General features: G+C 38.2%; 1 protein-coding gene across 5 annotated transcripts in view; it reads left to right on the forward strand.

Moving 5' to 3' along the window:
- Positions 1-16,024, forward strand: part of FAF1 (Fas associated factor 1) — a 472,685-nt gene that overhangs the window by 100,435 nt on the left and 356,226 nt on the right. Inside the window, exon 3 of one of the 5 annotated variants that reach the window (XM_070509959.1) lies at positions 13,450-13,665. The exons of the other annotated variants lie outside the window; for them this stretch is intronic. The gene's annotated coding sequence lies outside the window, so the exon portion shown is untranslated. The remainder of the gene's footprint in view (positions 1-13,449; positions 13,666-16,024) is intronic. 5 annotated transcript variants of the gene reach the window in all.

Below are 16,024 nucleotides of genomic sequence, written 5' to 3' on the forward strand. Positions count from 1 at the left end.
GGAGTTTTTCTTCTCTTTTTTAGGAAGATTAGCCCTGAGCTAACATCTGCTGCCAATCCTCCTCTTTTTGCTGAGGAAGACTGGCTCTGAGCTAACATGCATGCCCATCTTCCTCTACTCTATATGTGGGATGCCTGCCACCCCATGGCTTGCCAAGTAGTGCCATATCCGTGCCCAGCATCCGCACCAGCGAACCGCGGGCCACTGAAGTGGAGTGTGTGAACTTAACCACTGAGCCAGAGGGCTGGCCCTAATTTTTTGGGAGTTTTTGATTACTGTTTCAATCTCTTTACTTGTGATTGGTCTATTCAATTTGTCTATTTCTTCTTGATTCAGTTTTGGGAGATTGTATGAGTCTAAGAATTTTTCCATTTTTTCTAGATTGTCCAATTTGTTGGCATGAAGTTTTTCATACTATTCTCTTATAATCCTTTGTATTTCTGTAGTATCTGTTGTAATTTCTCCTTTTTCCTTTCTAATTTTATTTATTTGAGCCTTCTCTCTTTTTCTTAATGAATCTGGCTAAGGGTTTGTCGATTTTGTTTATCTTCTCAAAGAAGCAGCTCTTTGTTTCATTGATCCCTTCTGCTGTTTCTTTTTTTTTTGGTTTCTATTTCATTTATTTCTGCTCTAATTTTTATTATTTTCCTCCTCCTGCTGACTTTCATCTTTGTTTATACTTCTTTTTCTAATTCTGTTTGGTGTCAGTTAAGATTGCTTATTTGAGATTTTTCTTGTTCATGCAGACGGGTCTATATTGCTATTAATTTCCCTCTTATGACCATTTTTGCTGCATCCCATGTGAGTTGGTATGGTGTATTTTCATTTTCATTTTTCTCTGGATATTTTTTGATTTCTCCTTTATTTTACTCCGTGATCCATTGGTTGTTCAGTAGTGTGTTCTTCAGTCTCCATGCATGTGTCACTTTCCTAGCTTTTTTCTTGTAGTTGATTTCTAGTTTCATAGCATTATGGTCAGAAAAGATATTGATATGGTTTCAATCTTCTTAAATTTATTGAGGCTTGCCTTGTTTCCCAACATATGATCTCTACTTGAGAATGTTCCTAGTGCGCTTGAGAACAATGTGTATTCTGCTCTTTTGGGATGGTGTGTCCTATGTATATATCTGTTAAGTCCATCTGGTCTAGTTTTTTCTTTAAATCTGCTATTTCTTGTTGACTTTCTGTCTAGATGATCTGTTGATTGATGTGACTGGGGTGTTGAGGTCCCCTACTATTATTGTGTTCTTGTTAATGTCTCCTTTTAGGTCTGTTAATAGTTGCTTTATGTACTTTGGTGCTCCTATGTTGGGTACACATGTGTTTATAAATGTTATGTCCTCTTGGTAGAGTGTCCCTTTGATCATTATATATTGCCCCTCTTTGTCTCTCATTGCTTGTTTTATCTTGAAGTCTACTTTGTCTAATATAAATATTGCTACACCTGCTTTCTTTTGTTTCCCATTATTTTGGAGTATTGTCTTCCATCCCTTCACTCTGAGCCTGTGTTTGTACAGCTAAGATATGTTTCCTGGAGGCAGCATATTGTTGGGTCTTGTTTTTTAATCCATCCAGTCAGTCTGCTTCTTTGATTGGAGAATTCAATCTATTTGCATTTAGAGTGATTATTGATATAGGAGGCCGTAATGCTGCTATTTTATTACTCATTTTCCAGTTGTTCTGTATTTCCCTTATTTCTTGTCCCATATATTTTGGACTACCAATTCAGTTTGGTAGTTCTCTATGATGATTTTTTCTTTATTTATCATTTATGTCTCTGCTCTGATTTTTTGTTTGGTGTATACCATGCGATTTGTATAAAATATCTTGTAGATATTCCATTCCATCGTCATTCTCGAGGTAGTCCATTTTCTGATAGTCTCTTATTTCCTTAGTCTAAGCTGATTCCATCCCTCTCCTCTTCCCCTTCTAAGTTGTTGTCACAACTTATTCCATCTTGTGTTGTGAGTTTGTCATTAAAATGATGAGATTATATTTATTTTCGATGTTTTCCTTCTCTTTATTTTTAATGTTATAATTAAGTGTTTACTATCCTGTTGTGATAGACAGCTGCAGTTTTCTGATTTTGTCTGTCTATTTATCTCCTTACTCAAGGCTTTGTAAACCCTTTCTTTTTTTTCAAGTATGGGAGCCTTCTTCATGAATTCTTGTAGGGGGAGTCTTGTGGCAATGAACTCCCTCAGCTTTTGTCTATCTGGGAAAGTTTATATTTCTCATAAAAACTATTTTTTATCATATCTGATGGATATTTTCACTAGATGAAGGATTCTTGGCTGAAATTTTTTGTCTTTCAGAATTTTGAATGTATCATTCCACTCTCTCCTTGCCTGTAAGATTTTTGCTGAGAAGTTCACTGAAAGCCTGATGGGGTTCCTTTGTAAGTTGTATCTGCCTAGCTGCCCTTGATATTTTTTCTTTGTCTTTGACTTTTGCCAATTTTACTACTATATGCCTTGGAGAGGTCTTTTCACATTGATATAATTAGGAGTTCTACTAGCTTCTTTTGCTTATAATTCCAGCTCCTTCACCAGGTTTGGGAAGTTCCCAGCTATCATTTCTGTGAACAAACTTTCTGCTCCATTCTCACTCCCTTCTCCCTCCGGAATACCTATAATCCTTATGATGCATTTCCTAATTGAGTCAGATATTTCTCGGAAATTTTCTTCATTTCTTTTTAGTCTTAGTTCTCTCTCCTCCATCTGAAGTATTTGTGTATTTCTGTCCTCCTGACTGTCAGTTCTCTCCTCTATAATATCAGCTCTGTTATTGACGGAGTCCAGATTTTTCTTTACGTCATCCATTGTGTTTTTCATCTCCAACATTTCTGATTGGTTTTTCTTTATAGTTTCAGTCTGTTTGTGATGAATTTCCTCTATTCGTTAATTTTGTTCCTGATTTCATTGAACTTTATTTTCTTGTAACTCGTTGTGTGTTTTTATGATAGCTATTGTGAATTCTGTGTCATTTAGATTGTAAACTGCTGTCCCTTCAGGGTTTATTTCTGGGTTCTTGTCATTTTCCTTCTGTTCTGGAGTATTAATATATTTCTTCATACTGTTGGATGGGGTGGATTTGTACCTTTGCATAGTAATAGTATCTTGTCACAGCTTCCACCTGTCACCACTGGGTGGGAGGGGTCAGGAGCTGTGTATTCTAAGCCTGCCACAATCCCTGGCATCTATGCCTGTCCGTATAATCTATGGTGATAGGGAATATGCTGTGGTTGCCCGCTAGCTCTCTCACAACTGCTGCTGTTCTAACATATGCATGGACGTTGTAGCCAACTGGCTGAGCTGGAGTGCTGGGTGGGCGGAAGGGCACTTTCTTTCTGTGAGCAATCCTGGGGGCATTCTTGCTCTGCCCTTGCTGTCTGCTCTCCTGTTTTGCTGGCTTGATGAAGGCTCCACCCTGCAATAGCTTAGCTACCTCTGTGTGGGGCTTTCCCACAGCATATGAGCAAATTTGGAGAGTGAAGATGTTCCTGTGGAGAGCTGCCCCTCCTCCCTCTTTTCTCAGAGCTGCATGTGGTCCTGTGCTGTGGGTTTCTGCCATTTGAGGAAGGAGAGGAGATCCTCTTACCTCCTTCCACTCCCTCCAAGGGTATCCAGCACCTCTACCTTCTGACATATGGCTGTGTGGGTCTCTCAGATGTCTTGTATTTTGTGAATGTCCTCTTCGTTTATGAATGTCTTTTTCATTCTATCGTAAGGGTGAACATTTAAGGGAAGAGCTCACTCTGCCATGATGCTCCACTTTATGGTTTTTGGTTTTCTTTTTTTTTTTTGTACTTTTTATTAAGATTATGATAGTTTACAGTCTTGGTGGAATTTCAGTTGTACATTATTGTCAGTCATGTTGTAGGTGCACCACTTCACCCTTTGTGCCCCCCCCCGACCCACCATTTCCCCTGGTAACCACCAGTCAGTTCTCTTTGTCTACATGTTTAACTTCCATCTATGAGTGGAGTCATACAGAGTTCGTCTTTCGCCATCTGGCTTATTTCACTTAACATAATACCCTCAAGGTCTATCCATGTTGTTGTGAATGGGACTGTTTTATCCTTTTTGTTATGGCTGAGTGGTATTCCATTGTATATATATACCATATCTTCTTTATCCAGTCATTAGTTGATGGGCACTTAGGTTACTTCCATGTCTTGGCTATTGTACATAATGCTGCAATGAACATAGGGGTGCATGGGACTTTTGGAATTGCTGATTTCAAGTTCTTTGGATAGATACCCAGTAGTGGCGTGGCTGGGTTGAATGGTATTTCTATTTTTAATTTTTTGAGAAATCTCCATACTGTTTTTTGTAGTGACTGCGCCAGTTTGCATTCCCACCAACAGCGTATGAGGGTTCCTTTTTTTCAAGAACCTCTCCAACATTTGTCACTTTTTGTCTTGTTTATTTTTGCCATTCTAACAGGTGTAATGTGATATCTTAGTGTAATTTTGATTTGAATTTCCCTGATGATTAGTGATAATGAGCATCTTTTCATGTGTCTATTGGCCTCCGTATATCTTCATTGGAGAAATGTCTAGTCATGTCCCCTGCCCATTTTTTGATTGGGTTGTTTGATTTTTTGTTGTTCAGTTGTGTGAGTTCTTTATATATTATGGAGATTAAACTTTTGTTGGATATATAACTTGTGAATATTTTTTCCCAATTAGTGGGTTGTTTTCTTGTTTCAATCCTGTTTTCCCTTGCCTTGAAGAAGGTCTTTAGTCTGATGAAGTCCCATTTGTTTATTCTTTCTCTTATGTCCCTTGTCTAAGAAGACATGGTGTCCAAAAAGATCTTTTTGATACTGATGTCAAAGAGTGTACTGCGTATATTTTCTTCGAGAAGCCTTTTGGTTTCAGGTCTAATCTTTAGGTCTTTGATCCATTTTGAGTTTATTTTTGTGAATGGTGAAAAAGAATGGTCAATTTTCATTCTTTTACATGTGGCTGTCCAGTTTTCCCAGCACCATTTGTTGAAGAGACTTTCTTTTCTCCATTGTAGGCCCTCAGCTCCTTTGTTGAAGATTAGCTATCCATAGATGTGTGGTTTTATCTCTGGGCTTTCAATTCTGTTCCATTGATCTGTGCACCTGTTTTTGTACCAGTACCATGCTGATTACTGTCGCTTTGTAATATGTTTTGAAGTTGGGGATTGTGATGCCTCCAGCTGTGTTCTTTTTTCTCAGGATTGCTGTAGCAATTGGGGGTCTCTTTTTTCTGCATATGAATTTTAGGATTCTTTGTTCAATTTCTGTAAAGAATGTCCTTGGGATTCTGATTGGGATAGCGTTGAATCTGTAGATTGCTTTAGGTAGTATGGACATTTTAACTACATTTATTCTTCCAATCCATGTGGATGGAATGTCTTTCCATCTCTTTACGTTGTCATCCATTTCTTTGAGGAAAGTCCTGTAGTCTTTGTGCTATAGGTCTTTCACTTCCTTGGTTAAATTTACCTCAAGGTATTTTATTCTTTTTGTTGCAATTGTGAATGGGATTTTGTTCTTCAGATCTTTTTCTGTTAGTTCCTTGTTAGAGTATACAATTGCTACTGATTTATGTATGTTGATTTTATACCCTGCAACTTTACTGTAGTTGTTGATTATTTACAATAGTTTTCCAATGGATTCTTTGGGGTTTTCTATATATAAGACCATGTTGTCTGCAAACAGCGAGAGTTTCACTTCTTCATTGCCTATTTGGATTCCTTTTATTTCTTTTTCTTGCCGAATTGCTCTAGCCAAAACCTCCAGTACCATGTCGAATAAGAGTGGTGAGAGTGGACACCCTTGTCTTGTTCCTGTTCTCAGAGGAATGGCTTTCAGTTTTTGCCCATTGAGTATGATGTTGGCTGTGGGTTTGTCATGTAGGGCCTTTATTATGTTGAGATACTTTCCTTCTCTACCCATTTTATTGAGAGTTTTTATCACAAATGGATGTTGGATCTTGTGAAATGCTTTCTCTGCATCTATTGAGATGGTCGTATGGTTTTGTTTCCCATTTTGTTAATGTGGTGTATCACATTGATTGACTTGCGGATGTTGAACCGTCCCTGTGTCCCTGGTATAAATTCCACTTGATCATGGCGTATAATCTTTTTAATGTATTGCTGTATTCAGTTTGCCAAAATTTTTTTGAGGACTTTTGCATCTATGTTCATTAGTGTTATTGGCCTGTAGTTTTCCTTGTTTGTGTTGTCCTTGTCTGGTTCTGGGATCAGGGTGATTTTGGCTTCATAGAATGCGTTAGGGAGTGCTCTATCTGCCTCAATTTTCTGGAATAGTTTGAGAAGGATAGATATTAAATCTTCTTTGAATGTTTGGTAGAATTCTCCAGAGAAACTGTCTGGTCCTGCACTTTTATCTTTGGGGAGGTTTTTGATTACTGTTTCCGTTTCTTTACTTGTGATTGGGCTCTTCAGAATCTCTATTTTTTTCTGCTGCAGTTTTTGGAGGTTGTAAGAGTCTAAGAATTTATCCATTTCTTCTAGGTTGTCCAATTTGTTGGCATATAGTTTTCATTGTATTCTCTTATGATCTTTTGTATTTCTGTGGTATCCGTTGTGATTTCTCCTCTCTCATTTCTAATTTTATTTATTTGAGTCATCTCTCTTTTTTTCTTAGTGAGCCTGGCGAAGGGTTGGTCTTTTTATTTTTTCAAAGAACCAACTCTTTGTTTCATTGATCCTTTCTACTGTCTTTTTTGTTTCAATTTCATTTCTTTCTGCCCTAATTTTCATTATTTCCCTCCTTCTCTTGACTTTGGGCTTTGTTTGTTCTTCTTTTTCTAATTCTGTTAGGTGTTGTTTGAGATTGCTTATCTGAGATTTTTCTTGTTTATTGAGGGGAGCCTATATTGCAATGAATTTCCCTCTTAGGACTGCTTTTGCTGCGTCCCAAGTGAGTTGGTGTGGCGTGTTTTCATTTTCATTTGTCTCCAGATAATATTTGATTTCTTCTTTAATTTCTTCAATGATCCATTGTTTGTTCAGTAGCATGTTGTTTAGTCTCCACATTTTTGTGCCCTTCTCAGCTTTATTTTTGTAGTTGATTTATAGTTTCATAGCATTATGGTCAGAAAAGATGCTTGATATTATTTCAACCCTCTTGAATTTGTTGAGGCTTGCTTTGTTTCCCAAGATATGGTCTATCCTTGAGAATGTTCCATGTGCACTTCAGAAGAATGTGTAACCTTCCGTTCTTGGATGGAGTGTTCTATATATATTTATTAAGTCCATCTTATTTAGTTTTTATTTAATTCTATAATTCCCTTGTTGCCTTTCTGTCTGGACGATCTGTCCATTGGTGTTAGTGGGGTGTTGAGGTCCCCTACTATTATTGTGTTATTGTTGATCTCTCCTTTTAGTTTTGGTACTAGTTGCTTTACATACTCTGGTGCTCCTGTGTTGGGTGCATATACATTTATAAATGTTATGTCTTCTTGGTGGAGTGTCCCTTTTATCGTTATAAACTGCCCTTTTTTGTCTCCCTTTGTCTGTTTTGCTTTCAAGTCTACCTTGTCTGATACAAGAATGGTGACACCTGCTTTCTTACGTTCATTATTAGCTTGGAATATTGTCTTCCGTCCTTTCACCCTGAGTTTGTGTCTGTCTTTTGGGCTGAGGTGTGCTTCCTGGACACAGCATATTGTTGGGTCTTGTTCTTTAATCCATCCTGCTACTCTGTGTCTTTTGATTGGAGAGTTCAATCCAGTTACATTTAGAGTGATTATTGAAATGTGGGGGCCTAATCCTGCCATTCTATTGCTTGTTTTCTGGTTCTCTTGCATTTCCTTTGTTTTTCACCCCATAATTTTTTGACTACCAATTCAGGTAGGTAGTTTTCTTTATTGGCTTTCTTCTTATTTGTAATTTGTGTCTTTATTCTTGATATTTGTTTAGTGGTTGCCATGTGGTTTGTATAAAACATGTCATAGATGAGACAGTCCATTTTCTGATAGCCTCTTATTTCCTTAGATTAAGCCATTCCATCCCTTTCCTCCTCCCCTTCTAGGTTGTTATTGTCAGATTTTTTTTTTTTCCTTCTTGTGTTGTGAGTTTGTGGTTAAAATGACAAGATTATATTTATTCTTGGTGTTTCCCTTCCTTTTATCTTTAATGTTATAGTTAACCTTTGCTAACTTGTTCTGATGGAAAGTTGCAACTTTCTGATTTTGTCTTTCTACTTATCTCGTTTGCTCGGTTTTGTAACTCCTTTTCTTTTTTTGTTTTTTTCAGGTATGGGGGTTTTCCTGAGCACTTCTTGTAGGGTAGATCTTGTGGCGATGAACTCCCTTAACTTTTGTTTATCTGGGAAAGTTTTTATTTCTCCATCATAGTTGAAGGATATTTTTGCTGGATAGAGTGTTCTTGGCTGCAAGTTTTTGTCCTTCCTAGTTTTGAATATATCATTTCACTCTCTTCTAGCCTGTAGGGTGTCTGCTGAGAAATCTGCCAATGGCCTTATGCAGGTTCCTTTGTGGGTTATTTTCTTCTGCCTTGCTGCCCTTAGTATTTTCTCCTTGTCATTGACTTTTGCAAGCTTCACTACTATCTGCCTTGGGGTTGGTCTTCTTACCTTGATAAAGTTTGGAGATCTATTTGCTCCTGTCACCTGGAGTTCCATCTCTCTCCCCAGGTTTGGGAAGTTGTCAGACATTATTTCTTTGAACAGGCTTTCTGCTCCCTTCTCCTTCTCTTCCCCCTCTGGGATACCTATAATCCTTACGTTGCATTTCCTAATTGAGTTGGATATTTCTCGGAGAGTTTCTTCATTTCTTTATAGTCTTTGTTCTCTTTCCTCCTCTATCTGCAGCGTTTCTATATTCCTGTCTTCCAAATTGCTAATTCCGTCTTCCATATTATCGACCCCATTGTTCAGAGAGTCCAGATTTTTCTTAATCTCCTCCATTGTGTTCTTCATCTCCAACATTTCTCATTGGTTCTTCCTTATAGTATCAAGCTCTTTTGTGACATAGTTCCTGAACTCGTTGAGTTGTGTATCTGTATTCTCTTTTATCTCATTGTTTTTTAATGATGGCTATTTTGAATTCATTGTCATTTAGGTTATAGATTTCAGTGTCTTTGGGGTTTTTTCTCGGTACTTGTCATTTTCCTTCTGTTCTCGAGATTTAATATATGTTTTTCATACTGCTCAAGGCGTGGATTTGTGCCTCTGCGCATAGATAGAGTTTTGTTACTGCTTCCAGTTGCTTCTACTCGGGAGGTGGGGTGCAGCAGCTGTGTAATCTGCACTGACCAGGATCCCTGTCAGCTGTTGCTGACCAGACCTGGGCTCCTCCTCATGATCACAGTGGCCCTGTGGGGTCTCTCGTTAGCTGTGGGTACACTTGCAAGGGAGCCTTGGGTTGCTGGTGCCTACTGTCACAGACCACCTAGACATGCTTCCTCCTTAGAATCTGCAGTGGTGTTGTGGGCTTTCACAGTGTCTGGGAGCAGGTTGACCTAGACTCACAGCTCTGCCACCGTCAGGGCCTGCAAGACCTCGCTTGTTCATATGGGCCGCAGCAGGGCTCTGGGTATCTACTGCAGTCTGTGGTGAAGACTCAGTGGGACTCCAACCTGCCACCACCCATTCACATGGTCTCTCTGGGTCTCCCTTGCCCCCTTGGGGCCACAGCAGGAGTTTGAGTGTTAGAGGCCACCAGCTGGTGGGTTGCTGCTCAGGCTGGGCTCCTTTTGTTCCCGGGGCCTCCTAGCATTCTGAATGCTGGGTGTAGCCTCTCTGCTAATGCTGAGTAGAGGCTTTCCATGCAGCTGCTGTGGGACCATGGCTTTTCCCACTGGGGTATGGAGCAATTTCAGGGGGCTTAGGTAGGGCTATAGTCACCTGTTTCCACTGTCGCACCGCTGATGAGCACAGACGCCCACCCTTGGTGCCATGGCAATGCTATGAGTGTGTCAGCTGGTAGTAGAAAGTTGCTTGCAGGTACTGGGCTGTCCAGGGGTCAGAGAGTTTTCACCTATCTCCACTTCCTCCTGGGGGGAAGTCCTCCCCCCTTCCGATGTATAGCAGCATGGGTCTCTCACGTGTCCTGAGATGCTGTGTGGATATCCTTAGTTGACTGATGAGCGTCCAATTAGTTGTAGTTTGAAGGGGGAGAGACGAAGAAAACTGCTCACTCCACCATGTTGCTGACGTCCTTCACTTTATAGTTTTAGAGGACACATAGTATAAAGGAGTTTTCCCTTTCCCAACCCTGTTTTCTACTATTTTCGTAAAGCTGATGACTTAATTGAGTTTCTGGATTGGGTATATGTTTGACACAAATTGTTATGGGTATGTGTTAAAGCATAGAATTATGATTTATTTGTTGTCTTTGAACTTACATAATGGAAATTATGTGACTAGCTTTTTACCTCTTTTGTAGGAAACGGATTCTACATTAAAATCAATGCATGTAATATGTTATGAATTTCATTAACAACATCACCTATATAGTATTCTTACTAAAAATGTTTAAATAAGTCTAATCATGAGAAAACAATCACACAAATCCAAACTGTGGATCTTTGTATGAAATATCTGGTTAAAATTGTTAATGACATGTAAAGCCAAAAAAAGGGAAAAAATGTGGGAAAACTCTTTTAGATTAAAGGAGAATACAGCTAACTGCAATGCATGACTTAACTGGATCCAGATCCAAAACAGTAACAACTGGAACTACCGAAACAACATATAAAGGGACAACTGGAGAAACTTTATGCATCTTGGATGCAATATAGTGTCAATATTCAACTTTTTGAATGTCCTTATGCTATTGTGGTTATGTAGGAGAATGTCCTTGTTCTTAAGGGTAAACGTTGGGATAGAGTTTCATAATGTTTGTAGTTTACTTTCAGATGTTTCAAAAAGAAAAGATATTTGCATATGGTCAGACAGAATGAAAGTAAAGTTGACAGTGTTAACAATTATTGAATCAATGTGAAAGGTATGTTGGTTTTCTTTGTACTATTCTTTCAGCTTTTCTCTAGGTTGGAATTTTTCAAAACAAAAATGCTGGGGACAAAATCTCCACAAGGAGTAAACTCTGGCATTAGGATCTTGCAACTTTATTTTGGTTTGATTCTTATCTCTAATCATATCTTTTGCAAGAGCTTATTGAATACATTATATGGATATGCTCAGTAATTATTAGTTGATTTCCTGCATTTTAATAATGGTGCTCCATGATTTTAGAATGTTTTACAGTTTAAAGAACATATATACAGTATCATATACACTCTGTTCCCATTTTTTGAAATAGATAAGATAGGTGGTGTTTCTTTATCTTAGAAATGATCAATGTGAGGTTTAGGAGAATGTGCCCAAGGTCATAGCAAGCTACCTTCATGCCCAGCTTTCTCTCCGTAGCCTTTGAGTCTTCTATCTAATCACTCATTAGACATTTCCACCTGGATATTCCACAGGTATCTTAAACAGAATGTGCCACAAGCTTCTTCCCTGTCTATATTCTGTGGTGCCTTGATCAACTTACACGGACCAGTCAGGCACCTGGGTATCATCCTACAATTCCTATCATCTTATCTAATTGGCTACAAGGGGAGAAAAAATATGGAAAGAGAACTAATGTTTTTCATGTACCCATTCAATAACATTTTTGCTGATTTCCATAAATCTTCTTAGATCCTCTCAGCCACCATTGTGTTTAGATGATGTCTCCATTTTTACAGTTCCATAGTAGAGATTAGGAAATAGACTCAAAGAAGTTAAGTGTTTGTCCTAAGTTATAGAGCTTGTAGGGAGCGACTCTGAGATTTGAACTTAGGTCTTCTAGTTTCTAAAGTCTGCATTCCCTCCAATGTTCCTAGCAAACTTCTCTGAAATCTTTCTCTTACTCTTTAGGATACTGCCATTGCTTAAGTCTCAGTTTGCATTACTGAATCATTCTACTTCGTCAGTCTTTCTGCTGTCAACCTTGTTTACTTTAGTTAGGCCTCCATACTGTTGACAGAGGGATCTTTCTGAAAAGCAAATCTGATTATATTGGTCTTCTCATTGCTGGGATGAAAACAGCAAACAAAGCACTTCATCTGATCTAGTCTTTATGTACTTCTCTTTCCTCTTCTTTACATGCCTCCTCATGTCTCCCCTACTCTTCAGCCACACTGAAAAACTGAATCACAGCTGCTGTAGTTTGTCAAGACTGCATGACCTCATATTTGTTATTACCCTAGGTCTTTCACTCTGCCACATTATCTGTTATACTTCTTAAGATTCTAAAGTATAAGTTCCTACTGGAACTTCATAACACCCTAACTAGTTGAATTACGTGCTTTTTCTTTGCCCTTTGTGTATTCCTTTTTACAGATCTACATTTTAACTATAAAATTGTGAACTCCTTGAGGGTCATAGCTCACACATATTAGGTGTTTGGTAAAGGTTAATGGACCTCCATCTAATTGTAACACTATGAAAATACTTTTCCTTAGGGAAGGTGGTATATATCACTTTTTCATAGAGTTGTAACTTTTATATTTATTTGTTTTATTCATCCCCAGTATTGGAATGGTGATTGGGGAACTCGATTTCTACTTTTGGCTCTGCCCTTTATTTGGTATACTCCCTTAGGCAAGTCACTGTAACTTTCTAGGCCTCAGTTACCTTATCCAGTTAATGACAGGTTGAATTGAATTAAATGTTTTATGACCCCCACCCCCCACCCCCCATCTCTCCTAGTGACTCTTATTTTATGATTGCATTTGGGAGGTTTTTGAGCAGAGATGTGACACATTGACAGTGGTGTTGTAAGAGTTTTACTTTGATAGAATGTGTGGGGATAGACTGGATAGATGCAGAGAGACCAGTTAAGAGAATAATGTGGTATGATGAGCATCTGGGATAGGATCAGTATTTGGGAAAGGAGAAATAATTATGAGAGAAGCTTTACAGTTTAAAATGGTCAAGGTAGAGTAGAGGATGTTGTCTTCTACCCTCCCTCCTCCCCCCCAAATGGATTCCAACTTTCAAAGCCTATGTTGACTTCTGTAAGGAGCTAGATTTTCTGTTTTGAGAGAAATGAAACTAGATAAGTAAATAGCTTGAATTTCTCTCTAACTTCTGCCTTAGCTTCAAAAGAGAATAAGAAATGGAACTTCATAACCAGAGACATAGTCATTTCCAAATACACACAGAAAATGTTATTTTCCAACTTGAGGAAACAGCTCCCTAAAAGCATAGAGAGAGGGTTATCAGTCAAAAGCAGCAGAAAGACAGGAAAAAGAGGTTTAAAAAAAAAGAGACTCAACTATCTGAACATGCTCATTGAGTTCACAGGCTTGTGAAGTTTGGGTTTTGGGATTTTCCTCACTGGGACATGCACTGTGGAGAAGGTCTCCTTGTTAGTATTATGGCAGTTGAACACTTAAATTTAATATTTGTTGAGCTTTCATACTTGTTCTGCAGGGAGCTTTAGAAAACACCTCTACTGTACTGTGAGGATGCTACTGGTGCTTATTACCCCAGACAGTCAAGAAATCCAGAAAACTCTCTGGTATCAAAATTGAGAAGTCTGAGAAGTGCCGTGAGTGATCATTTTGTTCCTGTTGCTGCTGCTGGATTCTGTTGCTAATGTCTCTACCACTCTAAAAGCTCTAAATAATTGTTCTACTGGATTTGCAGGTATGTTGAGAGGATATGTGTTGGTTTCTCCCATTTGACTCTTCATATTTTCCCTGCCATACTGCACATTCATGTTTCTGATAGCAAGTGTATTAGTTTCGTAGGGCTGCTGTAACAAATTACTTCTACAAGCTTGGTGTCTTAAAACAAGAGAAATTTACTTAAACAATTTACAGCACTTGCTTAAAACAAGAGAAATTACTCTCTCAGAGTTCTGGAGGCCAGAAATCTAAAATCAAGGTATTGCCAGGGCCACTCTCCTGACGGATCTAGGGGAGAATCCTTTCTTGCCTCTTCCAGCTTCTTGTGGCTCCTCATGTTCTTTGGCTTGTGGCAGCATAACTCCAATCTCTGTCTCCATCTTCATATGGCCTTCTTCCCTGTATGTCCTCTTTTTGTTTCTGATAAGGATACTCTCATTGAATTTAGGACTTACCCTAGTCCAGTATTATCTCATCTCAATCCTTACCTTAATCCCATCTGCAAAGACCCTGTTTCCAAATAAGGTCACGTTTTTAGGTTACACGTAGACATGAATTTTTTTGGCATGCTGTTCAACCCACTACAGGAAAGTACTGGCAATTTGAGATAACTCTTATCAGTGGAAGCCTTGTTTCCTTTTGATCGTATTCATTCATTTGCTCAACAAACATTCAGTGAACCCCAACACTGTACCAGGGGCAGGTTTAGAGAAAGATGGACCAGATAGATTCTTTGCTTTTAGGGAGCTCCCAATGTAGTTGGAAGACAGATACAGGCCTCAGTATCTGCAATACAATATGACAAGCTCGTTAATAGGGGCTTATACCAGGTGCTGAATACACTTATGTATTCTTCCTGTATTTGTTGTGGAGGGACCCAGAGAGGAGAAGGTAAGAGGAAAGTCAGGAAAGACTTAACAAAAGAAGTGACATTTGAATCTTCAAGGAAGACAAGGAAGATGCTGAGACAAAAGTAATATCAGGTGTAAAGACGCTGTGAATTGAAAGAGAGCGGCTTAGGAAATTGCAAGTTCTAAAGTGCCACTGGATCGTAGAATGTATCTGGAGGAATGAGAATAAATAATAAGTTTCTGTTTTCTTACAACATTGACTCCCTGATACTGAGTTGCAATAATTCTATGAACACTGGCAAAGACAATATTATAAAAACTTCTCCAAATCTCTTTTCATGTTACTCCTTCCTGGGCAAACCGAAAAGTTGGTATTTCTAACCCTTTTGAAGTTAGGTGGGGCATCCCTCCCTTCTTCCTTCCCTTCTTCTCTCCTTCCCTCCCTTCTTCCTCCTAAGCTATGGCCAATGATGGAAGCTGTGTTCATGTGGTGGAGCTGCATGATACTGGAGCAGCCTGAGTCACTGAGTTACCACCTGGAGGACAGTTATCCAGGAGAGTTGCCCCTACTTTCAGCAGGTTCTGCATGAGTGAGAAACTTTGATTTGCTAAACCACTAAAACTGGACTATTATTGGTTACTGCAACTTCTATTATTTCTTAAAACTTCCTGTAAACAAGCTCCCAAATTAAGAGTAAAAATGGCAGAGGAGGCTAGTTGCTAGTTTTACACTGAAAATATATTTCAAATATAATTATATATTTCAAACTCACTCCATTTTTGTAATTGTAAAAGTCATATGGGTTCATTTTTATAAAATTTAGAAAAAATAAATAGAGTAGCTATTTTACCACTCAGTTACAATTAAATGTTATTGGTAATTTGGCTTAAATAAGTCTCTCTTCCAAATGATTCTTTTATAAATTATTTTAAGATTTTTAAATGTCATAAAATATTTTTATAAAGCATAGTTTTTATTGGCCCCACCATATCCTATCATGGAATGTAGTATTTAACCAGTCTCCAATTATTATTCGTTTGGTTTGTTCTAGTTTTTTTTACAATATAAATACCACAGAGAATATCCTGTAGAAAAATCATGTGAAAAACCCCTAATTGTTTCCTTAAACCAAATACCTAAGGATAGAGTTGTTGGTTTAAAGGGATCCCCCTCCTTGACCCTTTTTAATGCTTTTGATACTATACCAAATTAACCTCCAGAAAGGTTGCATCTATTTGCAATGCCACCAACGGTCTACATAAAAGAAAACCTTTTCATTGTATCCTTAGCCACACTAGATATTTTCATGTGTATATATGTATACATACGTACATATATATACACACATATATATTTGCCAGTCTGATAAGTAAGCATGTTATCTTGTTTTAATTTTTATTTCTTTGGATGAGATTTTGTCCTTCCCAGATGTTGTGTTGGTCATTTATATTTATTCCCTGTGAGGTTTGCATCCTTTGTCCATTTTTTCATTTATTTAAAAAATGTTTTTAGTGAATTTCTACAAC

The sequence above is a fragment of the Equus asinus genome, chromosome 5 (assembly GCF_041296235.1).
Source record: "Equus asinus isolate D_3611 breed Donkey chromosome 5, EquAss-T2T_v2, whole genome shotgun sequence".
In the NCBI taxonomy this organism is placed as follows: domain Eukaryota; kingdom Metazoa; phylum Chordata; class Mammalia; order Perissodactyla; family Equidae; genus Equus; species Equus asinus.